Consider the following 20,298-nt stretch of genomic DNA (forward strand, 5'->3'; position numbering starts at 1 on the left):
GGAGAAGGTTTTCGTTCAGGATATCCCTGTACTTGGCCGCATTCATCTTTCCCTCGATTGCAACCAGTCGTCCTGTCCCCGCAACTGAAAAACACCCCCACAGCATGATGCTGCCACCACCATGCTTCACTGTTGGGACTACAGTATTGGACAGGTGATGAGCAGTGCCTGGTTTTCTCCACACATACCGTGCCTGGTTTTCTCCACACATCATCAGACCAAAGAATCTTATTTCTCACCATCTTGGAGTCCTTCAGGTGTTTTTTAGCAAACTCCATGCAGGCTTTCATGTGTCTTGCACTGAGGAGAGGCTTCCGTCGGGCCACTCTGCCATAAAGGCCTGACTAGTGGAGGGCTGCAGTGATGGTTGACTTTCTACAACTTTCTCCCATCTCCCGACTGCATCTCTGGAGCTCAGCCACAGTGATCTTTGGGTTCTTCTTTACCTCTTTCACCAAGGCTCTTCTCCCCCGATAGCTCAGTTTGGCCGGATGGCCAGCTCTAGGAAGGGTTCTGGTCATCCCAAGCGTCTTCCATTTAAGGATTATGGAGGCCACTGTGCTCTTAGGAACCTTAAGTGCAGCAGATTTTTTTTTGTAACCTTGGCCAGATTTGTGTGGTGCCACAATTCTGTCTCTGAGCTCTTCAGGCAGTTCCTTTTGATCTCATGATTCTCATTTGCTCTGACATGCACAGTGAGCTGTAAGTTCTTATATAGACAGGTGTGTGGCTTTCCTAATCAAGTCCAATCAGTATAATCAAACACAGCTGGACTCAAATGAAGGTGTAGAACCATCTCAAGGATGATCAGAAAAAATGGACAGCACCTGAGTTAAATATATGAGTGTCACAGCAAAGGGTCTGAATACTTAGGATCATGTGATATTTCAGTTTTTCTTTTTTAATAAATCTGCAAAAATGTCAACAATTCTTTGTTTTTCTGTCAATATGGGGTGCTGTGTGTACATTAATGAGGAAAAAAAAATGAACTTAAATGATTTTAGCAAATGGCTGCAATATAACAGAGTGAAAAATGTAAGGGGGTCTGAATACTTTTCGTCCCCACTGTATATACTGTCCAACATAAAGTGCAAGTGCTGAGCGTAGTTGTACACAATCCTCAATGGTGTTTTGAAACAAACCGTAATGGTAGTCCATAATAGAAGCAAAGAAATAGGTGAAAAATGGTGTCTTCATGCAGTGTGCACTCTCCCCCACCAGGTGTACCCTCACATTAAAGCGGAGTTCCACTGGTTTTTGAGTTTATTAAAAGTCAGCAGCTACAAAAAGGATAGCTACTGACTTTTAATAAACAGCCACTCACCTGTCCCACAGTCCAGCGATGCAGCTGCCCAAAGCCTCTGTTCTCTCCGCCTCCTCTTCGTGGTGCCGACATTGTGAGTGTGGGCGCCCGGCTGTGACAGTTTAGGGCTTAACAGCCGGGCGCGCGCTGCACTCCGTCAATGGCCAGTAGGGATGAGCTTCGAGTTTGAGTCGAACCCATGTTCGACCCTAACATCGCCTGTTCGACCGTTCATCGAATTGCGAATGTTATGGGCCGTTATCGCCAGATTCGAGTGGCGTGTCACAGCCCATAATTCATTGCGGCATCACAGTGCATTGCTGGCTGATGATTGGCCAAGCATGCACTATGACCTGCATGCTTGGCCAATCACAGCGCCGTCTGTGAAGAGAGCCGTAATTGGCCAAAGCCAGGGTGGCTTTGGTCAATTATGGCTCTGGGGGTTTAGTACACGCCCCACACTATATAAGGCCGCCTGCGTGGCGGCCTTGTGTAGTGTGTTGTGGCGGAGAGAGATAGACAGGGAGACAGTGTCATTTGATTTAAGTAGACAGGCGAGTCAGTTAGCTGCACTTACAGTGTATTGTGTATATATATGCATCCTAGGTGTTGTGTGTGTGTGTGTGTGTGTGTGTGTATATATATATATATATATATATATACACACTGTATTCAGTTTGGCTAGATCCGTTCCTGTTATTCTCTTCCTTCTGACAGGCAGGCAGGTGTTTTTACAGTATTTACAGTATTTACAGTTAGTGTACTGTGTCCTCTGCACAGTGTGCACCTAAAGCTACCTGGAGAAAATTGCTGGTGTTCTTCTGATCTTACTAGTACCACAGGCAGGCAGCTACAGTATTTACAGTTAGTGTACTGTGTCCTCTGCACGGTGTGTACCTAAAGCTACCTGAAGAAAATTGCTGGTGTTCTTCTGATCCTATTAGTACCACAGGCAGGCAGCTACAGTATTTACAGTTAGTGTACTGTGTCCTCTGCACAGTGTGCACCTAAAGCTACCCAAAGAAAATTGCTGGTGTTCTTCTGATCCTATTAGTACCACAGGCAGGCAGCTAACTACAGTATTTACAGTTAGTGCACTGTGTCCTCTGCACAGTGTGCACCTAAAGCTACCTGAAGAAAATTGCTGGTGGTCTTCTGATCCTATTGGTACCACAGGCAGGCAGCTACAGTATTTACAGTTAGTGTACTGTGTCCTCTGTACAGTGTGCACCTAAAGCTACCCAAAGAAAATTGCTGGTGTTCTTCTGATCCTATTAGTACCACAGGCAGGCAGCTACAGTATTTACAGTTAGTGTACTGTGTCCTCTGCACAGTGTGCACCTAAAGCTACCTGAAGACCATTGCTGCTGTTCTTATCCTAATAATACCACAAGCAGGCAGATGCAATATTTACAGTTAGTGTACTGTGTCCTCTGCACGGTGTGCACCTAAAGCTACCTGAAGACAATTGCTGGTGTCCTTCTGATCCTATTAGTACCACAGGCAGGCAGCTGCAGTATTTACAGTTAGTGTACTGTGTCCTCTGCACAGTGTGCACCTAGAGCCACCTGAAGACATTTGCTGGTGTTCTCATACTAATAATACTACAGGCAGGCAGTTGATTCTGCTAGCTGCAGTATCAGTATATATATATATATATATATATATATATATATATATATATATATATATATATATATATATATATACACATCCCAGCTTTGTGCAGCTACATCTCACTGCAGGCCATTAGTATGTCTGGAAGGCCAACAAGGAGAGGCAGACAGTCATAAGCCAATAAAAGAGGGCAAGCAGGCTCTGTGTCTAGAGGCAACAGTGCTGGTCGTGGAGACGGTGCATCCTCATCAGCATGTGGCCATGGCACACGCTTGTCTTTTTTTTTCGGCAGCTGGCTGTGTTGAGCCACAACATGTGGAAGACTTGGTTGAGTGGATGACCAAGCCATCCTATCCTCCTCATCCTCTCTCACCCAGGCTCAGGGTACTTTGTCTGGCAAAGCAGCTGCCAACGCGGCCTCTTCCCTCAGCTCAATGGCATCAGTCACTCCTTCCCTAGCCCCACCATGTCCTCCTGAGGAGTCCCCCGAAACTGTTTGACCACAGTGTTGGGTACATGCTCCAGGAGGATGCCTAGCGTTTTGAAGGCTCCGATGATGGTACCCAGCTAGAAGAAGGCAGTAACGTGAGCCCAGAGAGAGGGGGTGCCCAAGAAGGACAGCAATCTGGCAGTCATGTTCCCCCAGCTGCAGCATACTGCCAGGTTTGCTCCAGTGATGAGGAGGGAGGGGATGATGAGGTCACTGACTCCACGTGGGTGCCTGATAGGAGAGAGGAGGAGGAGGCACATCTCCATTGAGGCAGGATGCCCTCCAGGGACCAGCTTAAGAGCAGCACACCGACTGCATCTCACCGCAGAGCTCCGCATGTGCAGGCCGCTGCCGTCTCTGCACGTTATTCCAAAAGTTCTTTGGTGTGGGCCTTTTTTAAGATGAGTGCATCATGTCCCACCGCTGCTATTTGCAACATATGTCTCAAGTGTATCTCGCGTGGCCAAAACATCACCCGCTTGGGCACCACATGCTTGAAGTCGACCTGCCATGCAATTCATTGGCAAGCGTACCTAAAAGACCCACACCAAAGAACAAAGCGGACCTCTCTCCTCATCAGCTGGGATCTCCAACCCCACTATACATTCAGTCCTCTCTGAAACCTGCACTGAGAGGAATGAAGGTGTAGAATTAGGTGTGTCACAGCCAAGTACTTGCGGGCAATCTGCTATCAGTACACCGACGTCAGATTGTACGAGGCAAATTTCCCTGCCCCAGCTGCTGCACCGCCGAAAGAAGTTTGCTCCCAGCCATCCACATGCCCAGCAGTTGAATGCTAGCTTGGCTAAATTGCTAGCACTTCAACTGCTGCCTTTTCAGTTGGTAGACTCTGCCCCCTTCCGTGAGTTTGTGGAATGTGCAGCTCCTCAGTGACAGGTTCCCAAACGCCACTTTTTCTCACGGAAGGCGATTCCGGCTCTCTACCCACATGTGGAAGGCAATGTCTTGGCCTCGCTGGACAGGGTGGTCAGCGGTAAGGTGTATATTGCCACTGACTCATGGTCCAGCAGGCATGGACAGGGACATTACCTATCTTTCATCGTGCACTGGGTGACTCTTCTGGCAGCTGGGAAGGATGCAGGACAGGGTGCAGTAGTGTTGGAGGTTGTTCCGCCACCATGCCTTCAAAATTCTACTAGTGGTGATTCTGCCACACCTCTCTCCTCCATCCCCTCCTCTTCTTCTTCCTCCATGGCCTCTTCCTATGCTGATTTGTCTTTGGAACCAGCGGTGCTCCATAGGCATTCGAGGGGCTACGCAAGCACGCAGGCAAAAAGATGCCATGCGGTGCTTAAGGTGGTGTGCTTGGGGGACAGGAGCCACACTGGGGCAGAGATTCTGTCAGCTCTGCAGGGGCAGGTTCAGAGGTGGTTGACTCCACGCCAGCTTAAGCCAGGTATGGTGGTTTGCGACAATGGCACCAATCTCCTCTCCGCCTCCGACAGGGACAACTGACCCATTTGCCCTGTTTGGCTCATGTCCTTAACTTGGTGGTGCAGCGGTTCTTGGGCAGGTACCCAGGCTTACAGGATGTCCTGAGGCAGGCCAGCAAAGTCTTTGCATTTCTGCAGGTCATATAATGCCAGTGCTCGGCTGGCTGACCTCCAAAAGGATTTTAACCTGCCCAAGAACCGCCTAATCTGTGACATGCCCACCAGGTTGAACTCAATGTTGGCCATGCTGCAGTGGCTGCACACGCAGCAGAGGGCCATCAATGAGTACCTATGCGACTATGGCACCAGGACAGGGTCAGGGGACCTTGTTTTTTTTTCCCCACGCCAGTGGGCTATGATCAGTGATGCATGCACTGTCCTGTCACCATTTGAGGAGGCCATGAGGATGGTGAGCAGTGACAGTGCATGCATCAGTGACACTGTCCCTCTTGTCCACCTGTTGGAGCACACGCTGCATGGAATAATGGACAGGACACTTGAGGCAGAACAAAGGGAGGAAGAGGAGGACTTCCTTAGCTCTCAAGGCCCCCTTTATCCAGACAGTGTTCCTGCGTGCCCGCCGATCACACAGAAAGAGGAGGAGGAGGAGGAGGATTATTGTGTCAGCATGGAGGTGGAGCCTGGCACTCAGCATCAGCAGCAGTCTTCAAGGGATCATTTACAGTCCAAAGAAACCCATGGACTTGTACGTGGCTGGGAGGAGATGTCTGTGGATCATGTCGTCCTTAGTAACCCAGAGGACTCTGGGCCGAATGCCTCAGCAAACTATGCTGCATGGCCTCCCTGATCCTGCAAAGCCTGCAGAAGGATCCTCGTATCCGTAGTATTAAGGGGAGGGATGATTACTGGCTGGCAACCCTCCTTGGTCCGCAACCTTATGCTTGGTACAAGCATAAGGTTGCGGACCTTATCTTACCGTCGCAGAGGGAGCAGAGGATGAAACATCTTCAGGAGGCCTTGCAGAAAGGTTTGTGCAACGCGTTTCCAGATCCTGGGAGGTTACAATTTTCTGGTCCTCCTGGACAACATGTTGCTGAGGCTTCGGTCAGTCACAGAAGGAGCGGTGGAGAAGGTGGCCGTCTGACCGATGCTTTTAGACAATTTTTAGTCCGCAGTCCCAAGGTCTGATCGGTTCCAGCAACCATCGCCAGCGTCTGATTCACATGGTGCAGGATTACCTAGGGGCAAGATCAGACTTGGACACCTTTCCCACCGAAAATCCTCTGGGTTACTGGATCTTGAGGATGGATCACTGGCCGGAGATTGCACAGTATGCAATTGAGCTACTGGTCTGTCCTGCATCCAGCGTTCTTTCGGAACGCACATTCAGTGCTGCTGGAGGCTTTGTAACCGATCACAGGGTGTACCTGTCCACTGAATCAGTCGATCGGCTGACTGTCATAAAAATGAATCAGTCTTGGATCACCAGCTACCAAGCACCTGATGCTGATGTAACTGATTTTTTTCTTTATGTGAGATCCCTTCAAGACTGCCTATGCTGATGCTGAGTGACTATCCTGTTATGCTGAGTGACAATCCTCTTCCTCCTCAATTTTCATGCTGATAGCTTGTAAGAACATTCTGGGCACCGCCACCAGTGGCCAAGGCCCAATTTTTCTGCCCCTGTTTGACAGGGGCATGTAGTTACAATTTTTGATGCAATACTTTGCAGCAGGGCTCATTCCTGTGCCCACCAAGAGTATCTGTGAGGGGTTGCAGTGTTGTGGCACCAGTGCCCAAGGCCCAATTTTTCAGCCCCTGTTTATCAGGGGCGTGTAATTACAATTCTTGATCTAATATTTCACAGCAGTGCCCATTCCTGTGCCCACCAAGAGTAACTGTGAGGGCTTACAGTGTTGTGGAAACACCACCACCAACACCACCAAAGACCCAATTTTTCTGCCCCTGTTCAACAGGTGCATGTAATTACAATTCTTGATATAATATTTCACAGCAGAGCCCATTCCAGCGCCCACCAAGAGTAACTGTGGGGACTTACAGTGTTGTGGCAACACCACCACCACCACCAAAGGCCCAATTTTTCTACCACTGTTCAACAATGGCATGTAATTACAATTCTTGATCTAATATTTCACAGCAGGGCCTGTTTCTGCGCCCACCAAGAGTAACTGTGAGGGCTTACAGTGTTCCACAACACCAACACCTAAGGCCCCAATTTCATGCAGAGTATATAGGGCAGGCCCCTATTTTCAAACATCTACCCCTAGGAAGGGAAATTCTCTCCTGTAAAGGGCCGTACACGATCTGACTTTTTGACAACAAACATGCAAATTAGCTGTTTTGGAGCAACATCCGACCGTGTGTACGCTCCATCGGACAAACTTTTTCAGTTTCCATCGGACTTTTGTTGGCTGTGCGAACGGACAAACTTTCCGGCAACAAAAGTCCGATGGAGCAAAGTCCGATCGCTTGTACACAAAACCATCGTACTTTTGTACAAACTACAGTACGCAGCCGCGAGAATGTTTGCGGCGGCAGGGTACTGTACATCTCGCGCTAGTTGCAATAGGAAAAACACATTTTCCTACTGCGGCGGGCGCGAGAGGGAATTCCCTTTTGGGGAATACCAGGCCCTTCGGTCTGGTATGGATTTCAAGGGGAACCCTCTACGCAGAAAAAACGGCGTTGGGGTCTCCCTAAAATCCATACCAGACCCTTATCCGAGCACGCAGCCCGGCCGGTCAGGAAAGGGGGTGGGGACGAGCGAGCGCCCCCCCTCCTGAGCCGTACCAGGCCGCATGCCCTCAACATGGGGGGTGGGTTCTTTGGGGGAAGGGGGCGCCCTGCGGGCCCCCCACCCCAAAGCACCTTGTCCCCATGTTGATGAGGACAAGGGCCTCTTCCCGACAACCCTGGCCGTTGGTTGTCGGGGTCTGCGGGCGGGGCGCTTATCGGAATCCGGGAGCCCCCTTTAATAATTTTTCAGCCCCTGTTTATCAGGGGCGTGTAATTACAATTCTTGATCTAATATTTCACAGCAGGGCCCATTCCTGTGCCCACCAAGAGTAACTGTGAGGGCTTACAGTGTTGTGGAAACACCACCACCAATGTCATGGGGGCGGGTTCCCCTTAATATCCATACAAGACCCAAAGGGCCTGGTAATGGACTGGGGGGGGGGGGGGGGGGTACCCATGCCGTTTGTCTCACTGATTTTCATCCATATTGCCAGGACCAGACATTACATTAAACCTGCAAGCAGTTTTAAATGACTTTTATTCCTTTACAAATGTCATTTTGTGCAGGGACTGTTCTAAGCACGGGAAACACGCGCCACTTTACAGGCATACTATAAACACCCCCCAAGTACGATATTTAAAGGAATATTTCACTTTTTTTTTCACTTTAAGCATCATTAAAATCACTGCTTCCGAAAAAACAGCCATTTTTAAAACTTTTTTTTGCATTGATACATGTCCCCTGGGGCAGGACCCAGGTCCCCAAACACTTTTTAGGACAATAACTTGCATATTAGCCTTTAAAATTAGCACTTTTGATTTTGAACATTCGAGTCCTATAGACTTTAATGGGGTTCTAAAAGTTCGCGCAAACTTTCGGTCCATTCGCAGGTTCTGGTGGGAACCGAAACGGGGGGTGTTCGGGTCATCCCTAATGGCCAGGCAATGTTCTGGGACCTGTTACTTGTCCCAGAACATTGCCGGGAGGGAGGGGCCGCCTAGGAATCGCCTAGGTGGTGAGAAGTCGGAAGGAGGAAGTGGGGCAGGAAGTTCCACTCCAAACCAGGTACCCAGCCCCCCAAAAAAATGACATGCCAATTGTGGCATGTCAGGGGGCGAGAAGTACTTAAAGTGGAAATTCCACTTTTGGGTGGAACTCCACTTTAAGGGCTTTAAAATGAACCACTTCTGGACCGCCCACCGTCGTTATACATCGGTACTTTAAAGGAGGATATCGTTGTTATGGCAGCAGCTAGCTACCATAACCCTGGTATCCTCCTTTTCAGCGGGCGGTCCGGTTTAAGATGAAAGTGGTCTCTGCAGCAGATTCGCGGCGAGATCACTTTTATCGGCGGCGGGAGATGGGCACCCCCCTCCCTCAGCGATCCTCCCTCCTCTGCCGACGGCTCCGGTAAGCGGTGTCCCCTTGCTGGGTATAGAGATGAGTGATTGGAAGATGGCCCCCACTGCAGGGCGGAAGCGACGTCAAAACGTCACTTCCGCCCATAGCTCTTAAAGGGCCATTTTTTTAAATGACAAAATGTATTTATTTATTTTTTATTGCAGTTTAATGTAAATATGAGATCTGAGGTCTTTTTGACCCCAGATCTCATATTTAAGGGGTCATGCCATGCTTTTTTATATTACAAGGGATGTTTACATTCCTTGTAATAGGAATAAAAGTGACAATTTTTTTTTAAACAGTGTATAAATGTAAAAAAAAAGGTAAAATAAATATAAACAAAAAAAACTAAACGCGCCCCGTCTCGACGAGCTTGCGTGCAGAAGAGAACACATACGTGACTAGCGCCCGCATATGAACACAGTGTTCAAACCACACGTGAGGTATCACCGCAATCGGTAGAGTGACAGCAATAATTCTAGCCCTAGACCTCCTCTGTAACTTAAAACATGCAACTTGTAGAATTTTTTAAACGTCGCCTATGGAGATTTTTAAGGGTAAAGGTTTGTCGCCATTCCACGAGTGGGCGCAATTTTGAAGCATGACATGTTGGGTATCAATTTACTCGGCGTAACATTATCTTTCACAATATGAAAAGAAATTGGGCTAACTTTACTATTGTCTTATTTTTTAATTCAAAAAAGTGTGTTTTTCCCAAAAAAAGTGCGCTTATAAGACCGCTGTGCAAATACAGTGTGACAGAAAGCATTGCAACGATCGCCATTTTATTCTCTAGGGTGTTAGAAAAAAATGTGTAATGTTTGGGGGTTCTAAGTAATTTTCTAGCAAAAAAAACCTGTTTTTAACTTGTAAACAACAAATCTCAGAAAGAGGCTCGGTCCTTAATGACGATCTCACCCCCCAACATATCTGCACACTTTTAATGCGTTTATTTATTATTTATTTATTATAATAAATGTGAGTGTAAATATATGAGCTTAAGTTGATACTAAATTCTTTTTAAAATGGAATTACACTATTGCACGCCTCTGTTATTCCTTGTATGCATATGAGGTGGTTACTGAAAGACCAGGAGGAAGTTGTGGCTTTGTTGATCAGCGTTTTTTACCAGGAGGTGGAAGGAATATGGGATCTATATTTAAAGTTAACCAGCCACTGTATGGATGAAGAAAACACAGGATGATCATCTAACCTGGTGCCACTAACTACAGGCTTAATTTTAAAGCCCTTAGGGTGAGGGTACACCTGGTGGGGGAGAGTGCACGCTGTATGAAGACACCATTTTTTTCACCTATTTCTTTGCTGCTGTTATGGACTACCATTACTGTTTGTTTCAAAACACCATTGAGGATTGTGTACAAATATACTGAGCACTTGCACTTTATCATGGACAGTATATATATATAGTACATTTGAGCACTTGCACTGTGTTTGGGATACGTTAATTTTACTTCATAGGTTACTATTATTTGTTGTATATTTTATCCATATTTGCGTCACCCTGCATATGATTAATTGAATTACTTTTAGTGTCGCACATTGGGATACATAAGAAATTAGAATGGGCACACACGCACATGAAACTGACTCTCACAGTGATACTGACAGCAGTGTGCAGTAGCACAGATGGTGATGACATCTTACCGACCTGCCACATCCCCTCATGCGTCCCAGTGACAGTCTCTCTCCACGCCATGCCAGGTTGTCCCTTCAGTCCATTCCAGTCTAAACAGCACTGACAGTCCCGTTCCTGGCTTGCCTTGCTCCCATTCCGCAGACCCGCACAAGAGGCTCCTGCGGCTCCACTCTGCTCCCATCCACCATGACATCACACGACACACTCGGCACTGCCTCTGCCAGGCCTGCCCCCGCTGGCGATGCCCGAACACACCATAGCAGGCAGATGGTCTCGTCCAGCTCCAGACCAGAACTGCACATGCACAGTTTCGAGCAGAGAGTCTCCGCCATATTTTTTACTGGCAAGCTTTTCCTGTTACTGGCAGGAGAAAAGTGCTAATTTTTTACTGATTGCCAGTACTTCACTGACTGGAGTTACATTGGATTAGCACTAGATGTTAGTGCAAAAGTCTTTATATATTATGTATTGAAGTCCAATGCAAAGTGAGAAATACATGATAAGTGTTTGAGAACAACAATGCTCACAATAAAAGTTTGCTGAACATTCATCCATTAGTATTTTACAGAATTTGCTGGTTATGATGGTTATGATGGATATGCCTCAATGTCAGCAGATGAGCGATGGCTCTTTTATGGGTTCCACTTTTTCAATGACCAATGGCGATATATGCAGAATTCCACATTCTAAAAGGCCATAAGCTCTATCTGTACAAAATCTTTCTTCTGGCTGTTATCTGCCATTGTCAGCAAAAACTGGCAACATCAGTAAAGTATTTCTATTCATTTTTACTTTTACAATAAATCATTTTAGAAAAAAAATCACACATATACACCACAGGGGGAACCGTGCTCCATGGTTTAAAATCTGTAACAGCAATGTTTGGGAGGGGATTATGGATGTACATGGAGACCTTGGCACAGGGAGCGGCACTCCATGGAAAACCTCTGAAGGCACAAAAGGAGCAAAATCTAATGGTAGAAAACTCTTTGAGGTGCAATTGTCATTGTGCAGAAGACATTATGTTCAAAGTAAGGAAGGCAGGTGACATAAACACTATACTTGGTTCTTCAAGTATTCTTATATAATTCTAATAGTGGTGGACAGTGTCACATCCATAACTTACTGAAACTAGTAATGGAAAAGAGAAGAACCCTGGATTTTTCACTATATTTAGTATCTAAATTTCATTATTTTTTTTTTATTTCTATAAGTTTATTTCATAAAAATAGCTACATATAAATAAAATAACACAAACAACATGGGGTATCTTTTTATGCATACACGTTAGATACTACATGAATATACAACCTCCATTCAATAGGATTCCCCAATTGTGCCTGTCCAGCTATCATATCTTCTACAGTAGAACTATCACCTTATATATATGTCTGGCTTAATTATTGATTAGGGAGGGCGCCACTTGACACATTTTAAGGTCTGTTGATACTACTTCATCAAGAGTAATAACGGAGGTGGAGTCACATGGTTACTAGATTAGGTTATTTTAAACTTTTCCTCCAGCCCTGATGAGGGGAAATTGTGTGGCACTTGAAAGGCGTTGGATGTTCTTTGCTATGCTTGTTATAACCAGCTGAACAATAAAGACATTGGACTCCTAAAGATTTTTTATTTTGTGCTCTTTTGAACCTATTACACTTTGATTTCTCAACTTGTGTGCATGTCCTCTCCCAACACAATAATTGTGTTTGTAGTATGCTGCCAAATACAGTCCATTTGGGTTCACATAATGACTTTGTCTACATTTTTATACTCACTTGCACAGAATGGAGCACCCCAATATGGCCGCATACAACTTTACATGTCAAAGGAGCCAATAGGACATATAATACTGTGGAATCACCACTTAGATGGAACTTTCATTATAATAAAGTCTATGTTAGTGGGTTTTTGTGTAATAGGCTGCCCAGCGAGTTAGGAATAGGTTAAGTCTGCTCACTCCTGGGTGTTCATAACTCTGCCCCCTTGTAGAATGATATAAATACAAGGGGAGGCAGTCTTTCAGGGCTCTCTTTGTTCCACATGGGAATAGACAGGAATAAATGCTGCATCATGTGAAGCTTTGCTAAGCACGTGGCCTAGCTTTTGTTGTACCCAGTCAGGGTACTAGAAGTTGCTTATGGACTCTGATGAAAGGACTTTTCTTATCGAAAAGGGATGATTTGGGCATCCTAAGTTAGGATGAACTCAAGCTGTGTATAGAAGGTGTTTATGAGAGACTGTGTCACATCAATTCTGTAATTGCAAGTAGTTCAACTAAAAGTTTTCAAAGTTATCATATGCCTGGTCTGAAGTTCCTGCAAAGGGGTTATGTAAAGAACAGCGCTTGTACTGAAGGGGGATGAAGAGGAGTTGCAAGAGGGTCGCCGTGAAAGGGTTAATTATGCTGTGTAGTTGGGAGATGTGGCCAAGCACCGTTGCTATGGATAACCAGTAAAGAATGTTATAGCAGCCATCCAGTGGAAGGTTAGTGCCTTGGCCAAGGGAGACAATAACTCTGGTAGTGAGGGGGTTAGTGAGCCTGTTCCCCTTCCTAGGCATCAGTACCCCATACATGGGGCTGACATCACAGCACAGGGAACCTTTTGACCTAGCCTGCAGGTATGGGAGAAGAGAGAGAAAAGTGGATCCAAACACAGTGTTAAGGCTTGTTAGCAGCAGAAGTCTGCACTGCGTGAATGGTGGGATTCTTCTATTGTTACTGGGAGTAAGGTGAAAAATATGGCTCTGCTGGTGGAGTGGTAGATGGGCTCCACTGTGTCCCCTCAGAAACGCTGCATTCAGAAGATGGTACGGTTACATGGGACAAGTGCTTTACAGTAAAGTGCACAAGGTGGATCTGTGCAAGTCAAATAGCTTGTTTCTAAGCTGGGGTGTCACCTTAATGCTGACTGTCGCATGAATGCAGTCCGCATGCCTGTGTCCTGGACATTAGCGAGCACGTTCACGAGGGGTCCCCTGTGTGGGAGATAAACCCCGCCCACAGGTAAATATTACATCACCCATAAACTAATGTGCCTGCAATGGTCATGTAATGATGTTCTATGGGGGACCTCATCCCTCTCTGTGCCTCAGATTCTGAAATATAGCAATGTTCGGGATGGGATTATGAATGCGTATTTTAGGGAAGACCTTGGCACAGGGAGTGGCACTCCATGGAACACCCCTAAAGGCACAAAGGAGCAGAATTTATTGGCGGAAAACTCTTTGAGATGTAACTGTCATTGAACAGAACACAATGCTCAGAGTAAGGAAAGTAGGTGAGATAGACACTTGCTTCTTCAAGGTCATTCTGCCCCCTGTTGGGTCCTGCATGGCTACAAACACTTCCACCAATCAGTAGGATAGAGTAGAGTGATGGTTATACATACTGTATTTTATTTTGCTGTTTGTCCTTATAATACAAGACTATCATATTTCCTAACTATGTAGAATTAGGTGGACAAACACCAGATTTAGATGTTCTCCAGGAAATACACCACCTAACTTTTTGAGATGGGTATGAGGAACACCTATTAGCAAAAGGATGTAGGCATAGGACACCCCCCTGCCATGCCCCCTCAAGGAGAATGGTCCAAAAAAATGACTGATTAAACCCACAAGTGCTTCTTTTTACCACTACTATTCCTTTATATTGGCTTTTTGGAATTTATGAATGCAGAAATTTAGAAATTGGATGAAAGGTTTAGCACTAGGAAACACTTTTTGATAGATAAAAATTGCATTCTATATAAAACTTTATAGATCCGACCAAAATGAGGGACAAATGAGGAGGAAAGAGGGATAGAGGGACTTTGTCCCGAATAAGACACAGGGGCAATTGAGAAACAGGTGTGGGTCTTTTGTTTAGTATTCATTTGATTATTTACCATTGGCAATTTTAGATAGCAGCAATAATTTACACAGTGCTTTACATACTGTTCACATTGGCCCCTGCCCCCAAGAGGCTTACAATCTAAGGTTCTTATTTCACATGCACCCACATACTATGGCCAATTTGGAAAGGGGCCCATTAACTTATCAGCATGTTTTTGGAGTGTGGGAGGAAACCAGAGTACCTGGAGGAAACCCACACAAGCACAGGGAGAACATGCAAACTCCATGCAGTTCGTGTTCCAACCGCAAATCAAGCCAGGGACTCCAGTGCTATATACAATCTTTTCAACACTGCTCCACGCACTATTGGTTATTTTGTTACAGCTAATTACTCTACAGAAACTTTTTTTTATACTTTTTGATTCTTGTTTATAATGAGGACATTATGCTATGTATATATATATATATATATATATATATATATATATATATATACAGTATCTCACAGAAGTGAGTACACCCCTCACATTTTTGTAAATATTTTATTATATCTTTTCATGTGACAACACTGAAGAAATGACACTTTGCTACAATGTAAAGTAGTGAGTGTACAGCTTGTGTAACAGTGTAAATTTGCTGTCCCCTCAAAATAACTCAACACCCAGCCATTAATGTCTAAACTGCTGGCAACAAAAGTGAGTACACCCCTAATGCCCTGTACACACGGTCGGATTTTCCGATGGAAAATGTGTGATAGGACCTTGTTGTCGGAAATTCTGACCGTGTGTAGGCTCCATCACACATTTTCCAACACACAAAGTTTGAGAGCAGGATATAAAATTTACCGACAACAAAATCGGAAATTCCGATCGTGTGTACACAAATCGGATGGACAAAGTGCCACGCATGCTCAGAATAAATAAAGAGATGAAAGCTATTGGCTACTGCCCCGTTTATAGTCCCGACGTACGTGTTTTACGTCACCGCTTTTAGAACGATCTGATTTTCCAACAACTTTGTGTGACCGTGTGTATGCAAGACAGGTTTGAGCCAACATCCGTCAGAAAAAATCCTAGGATTTCGTTGTCGGAATGTCCGAACAAAGTCCGACCGTGTGTACGGGGCATTAGTGAAAATGTCCAAATTGGGACAAAAGTGTCAATATGTGGCCACCATTATTTTCCAGCACTGCCTTAACCCTCTTGGCCATGGAGTTCACCAGTGCTTCACAGGTTGCCACTCTTCCACTCCTCTAGGATGACATCATGGAGCTGGTGGATGTTAGAGACCTTGCGCTCCTCCACCTTCCATTTGAGGATGCCCCACAGATGCTTAATAGAGTTTAGGTTTGGAGACATGCTTGGCCAGTCCATCACCTTTACCCTCAGCTTCTTTAGCAAGGCAGTGGTCATCTTGGAGGTGTGTTTGGGGTCGTTATCATGTTGGAATACTGCCCTGTCTCTGAAGGGAGGGGATCATGCTCTACTTCAGTATGTCACAGTATATGTTGGCATTCATGGTTCCCTCAATAAACTGTAGCTCCCCAGTGCCGGCAGCACTCATGCACTCCCACCACCATGCTTGCCTGTAGGCAAGACACACTTGTCTTTGCACTCCTCACCTGGTTGCCTCATACTTGCTTGACACCATCTGAATCAAATAAGTTTATCTTGGTCTCATCAGACCACAGGACATGGTTCCAGTAATCCATGTCCCTAGTCTGCTTGTCTTCAGCAAACTGTTTGTGGGCTTCCTTGCACATCATCTTTAGAAGAGGCTTACTTCTGGGACGACAGCCATGCAGACCAATCTGATGCAGTGTGCGGCGTATGGTCTGAGCACTGACAGGCTGGCCCCCACCCCTTCAACCTCTGCAGCAATGCTGGCAGCACTCATACGTCTATTTCCCAATGACAACCTCTGGATATGGTGCTGAGCACGTGCACTCAACTTCTTTGGTCGACCATGGCGAGGCCTGTTCTGAGTGAACCTGTCCTGTTAAACCGCTATTTGGTCTTGGCCACCATGCTGCAGCACAGTTTCAAGATCTTGGCAATCTTCTTATAGCCTAGGCCATTTTTATGTAGAGCAATAATTCTTTTTTTCAGATCCTCAGAATTCTTTGCCGTGAGGTGCCATGTTGAACGTCCAGTGACCAGTATGAGAGAGTGAGAGCGATATCACCAAATTTAACACACCTACTCCCCTATCACACCTGAGACCTTGTAACACTAACGAGTCACATGACACTGGGGAGGGAAAATGGCTAATTGGGCCCAATTTTGACATTTTCACTTAGGGGTGTACTCACTTTTGTTGCCAGTGGCTTAGAGATTAATGGCTGTGTGTTGAGTTATTTTGAGGGGACAGCAAATTTACACTGTTATACAAGCTGTACACTCACTACTTTACATCATGGCAAAGTGTCATTTCTTCAGTGTTGTCACATGAAAAGATATAATAAAATATTTACAAAAATGTGAGGGATGTACTCACTTTAGTGAGATACTGCAATCAGGAATATGGGAAATTGGGTTACAGAAATAAAGAGTCATAGAAATGGACAATCAGTTTTAAAACACAGTGGAGTTGATTCACTAAAACTGGAGAGTGCAAAATCTGGTGCAGCTCTGCATAGAAACCAATCAGCTTCCATTTTTTTTTTTGTCGTCAGCGGCTGCATGCAAGGTGAATATCTCCTGAACCATACAGGTTTAGGAGATATTCATTTTACCTACAGGTAAGCCTTTTTATAGGCTTACCTGTAGGTAAAAATGTGCTAAAGGGGTATACAACCACTTTAATTGAGCAAGCTGAAGTTAGAAGCTGATTGACTACCATGCACAGCACCAGATTAGGGCGGCTAAGATAGAACACGAAAGACACATAGCGGAGGAGAGCAAAAAAATCCCAAGAAATTCTTTAAGTATGTAAACAGTAAAAAAGGGAGGACAGGCAGACAGACCAAATTGGCCCCATAAAGAATGAGGAAGGACATCTGGTTACAAAGGATGGGGAGATGGCAAAGGTATTGAATTTATTCTTCTCCTCAGTCTTCACTAGGGAATCGGGAGGCTTTACTAACCAAAACTGCAGTGTTTATCCTCATGACACATCACAGAAAGCACCCTCATGCTAACAGAGGACAGAATTAGAATTAGACTTGGGAAACTTAACATTAATAAATCACCGGGACCAGGTGGCATGCACCCGAGGGTACTTAGGGAACTCAGTCAAGTAATTGCCAGACCATTATTCCTAATTTTTACTGACAGTCGACTGACTGGAATGGTACCAGCGGATTGGAGAAAAGCCAATGTAGCACCAATATTTAAAAAAGGCCCAAAATACATCCCTGGGAATTACAGACCAGTTTGCCTAACATCAATAGTATGCAAGCTCGTGGAGGGGATGATAGGGGACTATATACAGGATTTTAGTAATGAAAATGGTATCATTAGCAGTAATTAGCATGGATTCATGAAGAATCGTTCTTGCCAAACCAATCTATTACCTTCTATGAGGAGGTGAGTTGCCATCTAGATAAAGGAAGGCCCGTAGACGTGGTGTACCAGGATTTTGCAAAAGCATTTGACACAGTTCCCCATAAACGTTTACTGTACAAAATAAGGTCCGTTGGCATGGACCATAGCGTGAGTACATGGATTGAAACCTGGCTACAAGGGCGAGTTCAGAGGGTGGTGATAAATGGGGAATACTCGGAATGGTCAGGGGTGGGTAGTGGGGTCCCCCAGGGTTCTGTGCTGGGACCAATCCTATTTAATTTGTTCATAAATGACCTGGGGTAAACAGTTCATTCTCTGTATTTGCAGACAATACTAAGCTAAGCAGGGCAATAACTTCTCCACAGGATGTGGAAATCTTGCAAGAAGATCTGAACAAATTAATGGGGTGGGCAACTACACGGCAAATGAGGTTTAATGTAGAAAAATGTAAAATAATGCATTTGGGTGGCAAAAATATTAATGCAATCTATATACTTGGGGAGAACCTCTGGGGGAATCTAGGATGGAAAAGGACCTGGCTGCATATGATGGGCACAGTGGCTTCAATTGATGGGCACAGTGGCTGCATTTGATGGGCACAATGGCTGCATTTGATGGGCACAGTGAGGCTGCAATTGATGGGGGGGTTAGTATTTTGATGGGCACAGGTGGCTGCATATGATGGGCACAAGTGGCGGCATTTGCTGGGGCACAAGTGGCTGCATTTGATGGGCACAAGTGGCTGCATTTGATGGGCACAGATGACTGCATATGATGGGCACAAGTGGCTGCGTTTGATCGGCACAAGTGGCTGCATTTGATGGGCACAGGTGGCTGCATATGATGGGCACAAGTGACTGCATTTGATGGGAAACAAGCGGCTGCAAATGATGGGCACAAGTGGCTGCATATGATGGGCACAAGTGGCTGCATTTGATGGGCACAATGGCTGCATATGATGGGCACAGTTGTTGCGTTTGATGGGCACAGTGGCTTAGTTTCATGGGCACAAGTGGCTGCATATGATGGGCACAGTGGCTGCATATGATGGGCACAAGTGGCTGCATATGATGGGCACAATGGCTGCATATGATGGGCACAAGTGGCTGCATTTGATGGGCACAGTGGCTTCAATTAATGGGCACAATGGCTGCATTTGATGGGCACAGTGAGGCTGCAATTGATGGGGGGTTCAGTATTTTTCAGTTTGTTTGCGCCCCCCAAAATATTGAGCACCAGCCGCCACTGGTGTCACTACTGGTAGCATGAGGCGATACCTGGACCCTACAAGGTCAGTCCAACTCCTCCAGGATGGCACATCCATACATGCCATTACCAGGTTTTCTGAGTCTCCCAGCACAGTCTCCAGAGCATTTAGGAGATTCCAGGAGACAAGCAGTTATTTAGGAGAGCTGAACAGAGCCATAGAAGGTCCTTAACCCATCACTGGGACCAGTATCTGCTCCTTTGTGCAAGGAGGAACAAGATGAGCACTGTTAAATATACAGTGGGGCAAAAAGTATTTAGTCAGCCACCAATTGTGCAAGTTCTCCCACTTAAAAAGATGAGAGAGGCCTGTAATTGTCATCATAGGTATACCTCAACTATGAGAGACAAAAATGTGGAAACAAATCCAGACAATCACATTGTCTGATTTTTGAAAGAATTTATTTGCAAATTATGGTGGAAAATAAGTATTTGGTCAATATCAAAAGTTCATCTCAATACTTTGTTATATATCCTTTGTTGGCAATGACAGAGGTCAAACGTTTTCTGTAAGTCTTCACAATGTTGTCACACACTGTTGCTGGCATGTTGGCCCATTCCTCCATGCAGATCTCCTCTAGAGCAGTGATGTTTTGGGGCTATCGCTGGGCAACATGGACTTTCAACTCCCTCCAAAGATTTTCTATGGGGTGGAGATCTGGAGACTGGCTAGGCCACTCCAGGACCTTGAAATGCTTCTTACGAAGCCACTCCTTCGTTGCCAGGGCGGTGTGTTTGGGATCATTGTCATGCTGAAAGCCTCAGCAATGTTTCATCTTCAATGCGCTTGCTGATGGGAGGAGGTTTGCACTCAAAATCTCACAATACATGGCCTCATTCATTTTTTCATGTACACGGATCAGTCGCCCTGTTCTCTTTGCAGAGAAACAGCCCCAAAGCATGATGTTGCCACCCCCATGCTTCACAGTAGGTATGGTGTTCTTTGGTTGCAACTCAGCATTCTCTCTCCTCCAAACAGGACGAGTTGTGTTTCTACCAAACAGTTCCACTTTGGTTTCATCTGACCATATGACATTCTCCCAGTCCT

Source organism: Aquarana catesbeiana, linkage group LG08, assembly GCF_042186555.1.
Source record: "Aquarana catesbeiana isolate 2022-GZ linkage group LG08, ASM4218655v1, whole genome shotgun sequence".
In the NCBI taxonomy this organism is placed as follows: domain Eukaryota; kingdom Metazoa; phylum Chordata; class Amphibia; order Anura; family Ranidae; genus Aquarana; species Aquarana catesbeiana.